Source organism: Peromyscus leucopus, chromosome 10 (genome assembly GCF_004664715.2).
Source record: "Peromyscus leucopus breed LL Stock chromosome 10, UCI_PerLeu_2.1, whole genome shotgun sequence".
Classification (NCBI taxonomy): domain Eukaryota; kingdom Metazoa; phylum Chordata; class Mammalia; order Rodentia; family Cricetidae; genus Peromyscus; species Peromyscus leucopus.
Genome location: NC_051071.1, coordinates 76471077 through 76479483, shown reverse-complemented (window position 1 = coordinate 76479483; position 8407 = coordinate 76471077).

Sequence of the window (8407 nt, the reverse complement as noted above, 5' to 3'; positions counted from 1 at the left end):
GTGGCTGCATGAGTTGACATTATTCCCACCAGCAAAAACGATAATAAATAATAATAATAATAATAATGATGATTCTTTGTCACCACATCCTTGCCAGTATTTGTTATTATTTACTTTCTAAATGATAGATATACTAATTGGGATACCATAGACTCTCAAAGCTGTTTTAATTTGCATTTTTCTGATGGCAAAGGATGTTGAACGTTTTGTCAAGTATTTATTAGTCATTTGTGTTTCTTCTTTTAAGAACTCCAGTTTTACTAGCATAATTATTAATTGAATAATACAGGAGGGTAATACTTAACTTCTATAATTATTTTATATATCCTTGATATTAATCCCATGTTGGCAGAGACTGTTCTCCTATTCTGCAAACTGTCTCTTCACTTGGCTGATTTTTTTTTTTTCTGTATAAAGGCTTCTTTATTTAATGCAATCCCATCTGTTGGGGCTTGAGATTATTCCCGTGCTGGCAGATCCTTTTTCAGAAACTCTTTACTTATGCCTTTGTCTTGAAATGTTCTACCTTTGTTTTTCCACTAGAAGTGTACAAGTTGCAGCTCTTACATTAGTCTTCGATCCGCTGAGCTGACTTTGTGCAGAATTAGACATAGGTTTAGTGTCATTCACTCTTCTGCCTGTGGAGAGGTGGTTTTCCCAGCCCCGTTTGTTCAAGATGTCTTTTCTCCGATGCATGGTTTTTGACCATCTTGTCAAAAATAAGTAACTTTAAACTGTGCGGGTTTATTTTGTTTTGTTCTGTTTGTTCTTTGGTTTTTGAGACAAGGTCTTACTGTGTAGCTCTGGCTGTTTTGGCCCCTAATTCACAGAGATCCCCCTCAAGTGCTAGGAGTAAAGGCATGAGCCACCACTCCAAGCCCTAGTTTTTGTTTTGTTTTGTTTTTAATCTTCTGTTTGCTTGTTCTGCATGTCACCTTTGTACCAAACCATTCTCTTTTTTTTTTTTTTTTTTTTTTTGTTACCATGACTCTATAGAATAACTTGAGATTGGGCATTGTGATTCAATATTGCTTTTTCCGCTTTGGATTTCTTTAACTATTAAAAGTATCGTGTGCTTCCGTATGAGTTTGGGGATTTATTTTTATTTTTTTTTTATTTTTTTATTATTATTTTTTTTTTTAGCTCTGTGAAGAATGTCATTGAGATTTTGAGGGGAATTTCACTGAATCTGTAGACTGCTCTTAGTGACGTAGCTATGTTTCATAATATTAATTCTGCCTGTCCATGATCATGGGAGGTGTGCTCATCTCCCTATGTCTTTGTTAATCTCTCCTTTCAATATCTGAAAGTTTTCAATGTAGAGAACTTTCACCTCCTTAGTTATGTTTATTTCTAGCTATTATTTGGAGCTACAGTGAAAGAGATGTTCTTTCTTGATTTCTTAGAAGAAAAATTTTCATGACTATATAGTTATATAAATTAAATCATGTGGCTTAGTTACTAATCTTAACAGAGAAGTTAGCTGTATTATAAGGTTTCCTTTTTCTTTTCTTTTTTTAAAATTCATCTATTTATTTTACCATCCTGGCCTCAGCCCCTCCCCACCCCAGGCCTACCTTCCTAGTCCTTATTTCCCCTTTATTCCCCTTATTCCCCCTCCCACCTCCCAATCCCTTCCTCTTCCCTCTCCATCCAGTAAAGGGCAGGTCTCCCATGAGTATCAACAAAACATGGCATATTAAGTTGCAGTAAGACTAAGTACCTCCCCATCTATTAAGGCTGGACAAGGTGACCCAGTATGAGAAGTAGGGTCCCAAAAGCCAGCAGAAGAGTCAGAGACAGGCCCTGTTCCACTGTTAGGAGTCCCATAAGAAGACCAAGCCTTATAGCTGTAACATGTATGTAGAGTGCCTAGGTCAGTCCCACATAGACTCCCTGGTTGTCCGATCAGTCTCTGTGAGCTCCTATGGAGCCCAGGTTGTTGAACGGTGAGAGCCTTCCCACAGTGTCCTTGACCCCTCTGGCTCCTACACGCCTTTCTTCTCCTCCTTCGCAGGATTCCCAAACTTCACCTAATGTTTGGCTGTGAGTCTCCGCATCTGCCTCATCAGTTACTGGATGATACCTCTTTTTGCTGACAATTGGGCCAGGCACCAATCTGGTCACAGGAAGGGGCCAGTTCAGGCTACTTATCCACTATTGCTAGGAGTGTAAGTTCGGTTCTCCCCATAGACTCCTAGGAGATTCCCCTGCACCAGGCTTCTGCCTGTGTGCCCCCACACCCCTGCCCCCGCAACAGTCCAGCTGAGGCATTCTCCCTCTCCATTCCGTATCCTGACCCAACACTGATCACTCATGTTTCCATCTCCACTTGCCTTCAGTCCACTCAGGAAATCTCTACCCTTCCCAGGGAGGTCTGGGTGTCCCCCATCAACTCTCCTTGTTACCCTTCTTTTCAGGAAATATAGATGAGATGCCATTCCCATTGGTTATCCTCATGCACAGCACACCACTACCTTTGCTCTAAGTCAAATCCTGGAGGAGATCCAAAATAACCCAAAGTAGACATGGACATCTCTTGATACAAAGTGTCTACAGTTTTCATAGCTGCCACCATCAGGCACCACACAAGTCTCCAATTTCTCTAGCAGCACGTGTAAACGTTCTACTATAGGAACAGCTGGTTTTTCTATCTAGCCACAGGTCTAATCATTACCTCCTACTATCTGCTTTCCTTAAAAAATTTTTTCTGTGCTTTTCATCTATCTTGCCTTTGTATGACAAATTATATGCCATCTACCCCTCCTTATCACTGTCTTTCATTTCCTTCCTGCAGATCAACAGACCATTCCTCTGTCTTTCAGACTTTAGTAAAGAGCTCAGAATGGCAGCCAAGTCTTTCGCAGACATTTCCTGATATACCTTTAGGAACCTGCCTGGGCTTGTCCTCTGTTCCTTCTTTAACTGTAGTCTCTCTCCCTTGAAAACACAACCTCCCTCCAGTCCCTTTTAAGTGCACATTTGTTGGCAGGTAATTAGGAAGTTGTTCCTGATGACTTTCATTTTCTTAGCAAAATTTGAGAGGAGATAATTTTTTTTTAACAGCGACTGGCTAGTTGGAACATTCGTAACTAGAGAGGTAGCTTATTCTATTTCTAACCTATCCGCAAACCTTATTAACTTCAACGTTTTACTTGAATCCCACCACTTGTAGTGACCTCCCTGCTTACTCAATGGTCTAAGACAGCATAGAATCTTTCTTGAATCTACTAAATCAGCCTCTGGCTGACTGCCATGCATCCTTTGGGTCACTTCCACAAGACAACTAATAAGATCTTCCAAAGCACAAACTCATAGTACACTCTGTAATAGACTTTATTACCAGTCTACCTTTCTTTGAATAAAGATAGAAATCCTTATAATAACCCTCTATGGCTGTCTTTCTTTTAATTTATTTTAGGGTGTTGTGTGGTTGTGTGTGTGTGATGTGTGTGTGTGTGTGTGTGTTGTGCAAGTATGCATGTGCCCATGGAAGCCAGAAGAGGATGTCGGATTGCTTGGAGTTGTAGTTACAGGGGTTATGAGCCACATGACATAGGTCCTGGGATCTGAACTGTGATCCTCGGGCAGAGCAATAAGTGCTCTAACTACTGAGCCATTCCTCGAGACCCTATGATTAGCTTTTTCTTGCTTCTTAGACCCACCTGGCAACATCCTTCCACAACTCTCTGAGGAGTGATGACAAAAACCCTTTTTCATCTATTTGAAACCAGCATGATTTAAACTTGTAATATCAGCGTCCATGTCTGAGTGTATTCACTGTTGTATCAAGTTCTAGTCCCATACTCAGTACAGACATGGTAGGTTCTCAATAAATACGTTAAATAAATGAAAGTTTAGGGCACTAATTTTGAACATAAGGGAGATGATACAGAGTAGACTCCATGACTCCACTCACATAAGCTACAGAGCATTCAGTACTATTCCTTAATCTAGACAATAGTAGGTTTCTCAATCTATGAGACAGAAACCTCTCACTTTGAAGTTTATCATCTATATATCCAGACTGAATGGAATAGATCCTTGTGATCATGGCTCTAGGTCTCCACTCAGAACCCAGTGCCTTTGCAATTTGCTCCAATTGCTGGAGAGAAGGAGCCAAAATACACAGTAGGCAGTGATCTGGACTTTGCCATTGCAGGCTTGCACGTCATCCATGAGGATGATATTAGTAAAGTAACATGATATAAATAACCACTGATGTGAATCTTTCACGTGAGTCCAGTGATGGTGAGTCAGTGCTCATGAGCAGAAGTGGGTGCTGGGTCCTTGCAGAATAGTAAAAATAAAGCGTTTTGAAGTGAGAGTGGCCACTAGTACCTTTTTCTGCTGCAAGCCAAGAATCAGAAATAGAAAAACAAATACAGCAGAGTCTAGTACAAAGGACAAGAGCACAACTATAAATTGGGACTGGAGCCAGAGTCAGAATTCAGATTGTTCAATGAGTGCAGATGTGAAACCAATAGTCATTGTTGTGAGCAGGTCATAGTAGACAGTGAGTGCCTGGGGACATGTCAGTTTGGGCTAATTTAAGGCACACAGTTGGAACACAAATTCCTCTTTCTGATTTCCTTCTTTATATATATTTTCTGGATATGAGAAAATTATAATTTTTTATATTTTTCTGAATTATACACCCCCCTATCCATTTAGACCACTTCCTCCCCACCTCAATCTTTTAAACTTTTTATTGATTCTTCGTGGATTTCACATCATCACGCATCCCGATCCCATTCATCTCCCTTTGTAACTGCCCTCTGCCCTTACAACACTCCCCCTTGACTTCCTCTTCTCTTCAACCCCTCCCAACATTGACAGATATTCAAGCCTAGACTCTGAATATTAGGAGAAAGTGGGACTTATCTTCTGGGTTTAGCTTATTTTGCTTAGCATGATGATCTCTAGTTCTATACACTTTCCTAGAAAAGACATAATTTCATCTTTATCTACTGAATAATTTCCATTGTGTAATATATACCTCATTTTCTTTATCCATTCATCTGTTGAAAGACATCTAAAGACACCTAGGGCTTATTTCATAACTTAGCTATTGTGACTAATGCAAAAATAAACAAATGTGTAACAGGAGAGAGAATATATAATTTTTTTTCCCAAAGAGACTGTATGACTGCCCTGGGGAAATCTAATTGTGTGGGGTCACAGGAAATTTTTTCTAACCAGTTCACGTAGTCATCACATGATTTGTGTGTAATTGTGGAGACCTTCTGGCCATCCAGCCCCCTCACTTGTAGAGCATTAAGTGCTCTGGACTGTTTGTGATCTTGTCCCTTGTCCTCATTACATGCTTGTATTGACTCAACACATGACTTCCCATTGTCTCCTGGCCTTTTCTCCAACACTGGTTCCTTGCATCTACAACAGCTCGGTTCCAACCATTTAATCTCTGTACTTTTTCTCCAGTCAATCAATTTGTGACTAATTTTTCTTGTAGTTGTTTCAGATAATCATTTAACCTACCCTATTAATTACCTCCGGGTCCAGTATAAACCTCATTGTCTGATATACTACCTAACTTGTCCCAAACCTTCTATAGTAGCAATAATGGAACTATAGAATACACAATTTGCAAGACTCTCAGAAATTATTCACTATACTGCAGCATCTCAATATTAGTATTGATTTCAAAGTTTTGGGACAATTATAAGATCACCATGCTATGCTTTGGATATTGTTTGTGCTTGTCTGAAAACTTTCATGTCTTGAGACACTGGCCTTAGTACAGCAATATTGGGAGGTGTGATTATAAGGCGTGAGACCCAGAGAGAGATTCTTGGGTTAGTCCAAAGTCCTCAGAAAAGGCTGTGAGACCCCAGGTTCCTCTATGGCTTCTAGTTCTGTGATAGGATGTCTTGTTCCACGTGTTCCCATTATGATGCAATCAGCTATGTGTGTTATGACCAAGAGGACTCTCATCATAGGTTAAACTGTCTGGATAATGGGGTTGTCTGGTCTTCCAAAACTGTGAGCAATAAACCTCTTTCCTTTGAAAAATTACTCTTCATCAGGCATTCCATCATAATAATGAAGTCTAACTCATATATACAATTTACTAGGGGAAGCCGAGAAAATGATACTCAGGCAAACACTGAAGAATATAGATAAGTAACCATGTAAAAGGTAGAGGAAGAGGCCGGGTGATGGTGGCGCACGCCTTTAATTCCAGCACTCGGAGTCACAACCAGGTGGATCTCTGTGAGTTCGAGGCCAGCCTGGTCTACCAAGTGAGTTCCAGGAAAGGTGCAAAGCTACACAGAGAAACCCTGTCTTGAAAAAACAAACAAAAAAAAAAAAGGTAGAGGAGAGATGGAAGTGCCTGTTGAGTCTGAACAAATAGAAGATGGCTGGTTTGACAAGATGTAAAGAAAATGTGGCATGAGATAAGCAAGAAGTCATTCGTTTTGATGACTTTCCTAAGAAATACGGACTCTATCCTAAGAACAGTGAGAAACATTTTATGAGAAGCATAATATGGGCTAGAGAGATGGCTCAGCCATTAAAGATTAGGCACATAACCAAAAATATAAGAGAGGCATATTATAAGAAAATGTGTCCACTTTATAACTCAATTAGACTTTTGCTGCTAGTCAAAAACAAGTAAAAGGGGACTAGATTTGCTGTTCTTCCTGAAACAGCAAGAGGAAAACAGACAAAAGTACAGAACAGTGACTTTCAAGACAAGGGATATCAGACAGTGAAGGACAGTGATGCCCATGCAGAAGGAGGAGGAGAAGGAGTATGCTGTGTATATCGCTCTGTATAAATAAAATGCCAGTAGCCAGGCAGGAAGTATAGGCGGGACAAGCAGAGAAGAGAATTCTGGGAACAGGAAGGCTGAGTCAGGAGACCCTGCAGCCTCCGCCATGAGTACCAACATGTAAGATTACTGATAAGCCACGAGCCACTGTGCAAGGTATAGATTTATAGAAATGGGTTAATTTAAGATATAAGAACTAGATAGCTAGAAGCCTGAGCCATTAGGCCAAACAGTTTAAATAATATAAGTGTCTGTGTGTTTATTTGGTTGGGTCTGAGTGGCTGCGGGACTGGGGGGTGAGAGAGATTTGTCCTGACTGTGGGCAAGGCAGGACCAGGAAAACTCCAGCTACAGAAGGAGGAGGGGGAGGAGGGGGAGGGAGGAGGAGGAGGGAGGAGAGAGGAGGGAGAGGAGGGGAAGGGAAAAGGGAGGGGGAGGGGGAGGGGGAGGGGGGAGGAGGAGGAGGAGGAGGAGGAGGAGGAGGAGGAGGAGGAGGAGGAGGAGGAGGAGAAGAAGAAGAAGAAGAAGAAAGAAGAAGAAGAAGAAGAAGAAGAAGAAGAAGAAAGAAAAAAGAAAGAAGAAGAAGAAGAAGAAGAAGAAATGAGACAATGAGACAAGCTATACTATCATGCCAACAAAGTGGTCTGGAATTTTTTTACTAGAACATAGGGAAGAGAAATTGTGAGGGAGAAGAGTCTGGGAGTCTAGGCAAGTTAGGAAGCCTAGAGTTGTTGGGGAAGCACCCAGAAAAAGTAACTGCAGAGAAGAGCCTGCAAGATCTCAAGAGAATGGGCCCTGGAATGTCCAGGTGAATACTGTTCCTGCAAGGGCAGTAACCACAGGCATGAGGGACAAGTCATGAGGATTAGAGCAAACAGCATTTGTAGGACTCATGAGGACTGGTTGAACACCTGCTCTCAGCAGCCAGAGGGAAAAGGCTCAGCTTAGAGTCCAAACTTTAGAAGGTGACAGGGCAACAGAGAAACCTTGCCTCACCGGTAAGCTTTCCCCCCAGAATAAGTATTGTTTGGGTCCTGTATAGTATTGCTTAACAGCAAAATTTCACTGAAATAGTGATAAAAAGAAAATTATATGCCACTCAAAGGGAAAAAAAGGTGTTTGATGTAAAGAACAAAGATGAGAATCAATTTATCAGAAGTAATTCAAGTTAGAGGACAATAGTAATATAGTAAAAGTACTATAAATAATATCCCATCAATCTCAAGTACTTTATTCATTGGAAATAGCCTTCAAAAGCAAAAGTGAAATGAAGACTTTTTTCAGACATCCTTTAAAAGATCAAAGAATTCATCTTTCATGAATTCACCAGCAGACGTACACTAAAAGATATGATGGAGGAAGTCTTTTGGCAAAATTAACAATAATTAATAGTAATAATGCTAAATAGAATCCAAAATTGATATAAAGAAATGTAGAGCACCAGAAATGGCCACCACATGGATAAGTATGAAGATGTCTTTATTCAACTGTCTTTAAAAGGTAATAAAGATAATTACCTTTTTTGAGGCTGTGTTTTTTTTGAGAGGAGAGTGATTAGTAAATGTGTGTGTGTGTGTGTGTGTGTGCTTACCATGTTAGCTCAGCAGGTAA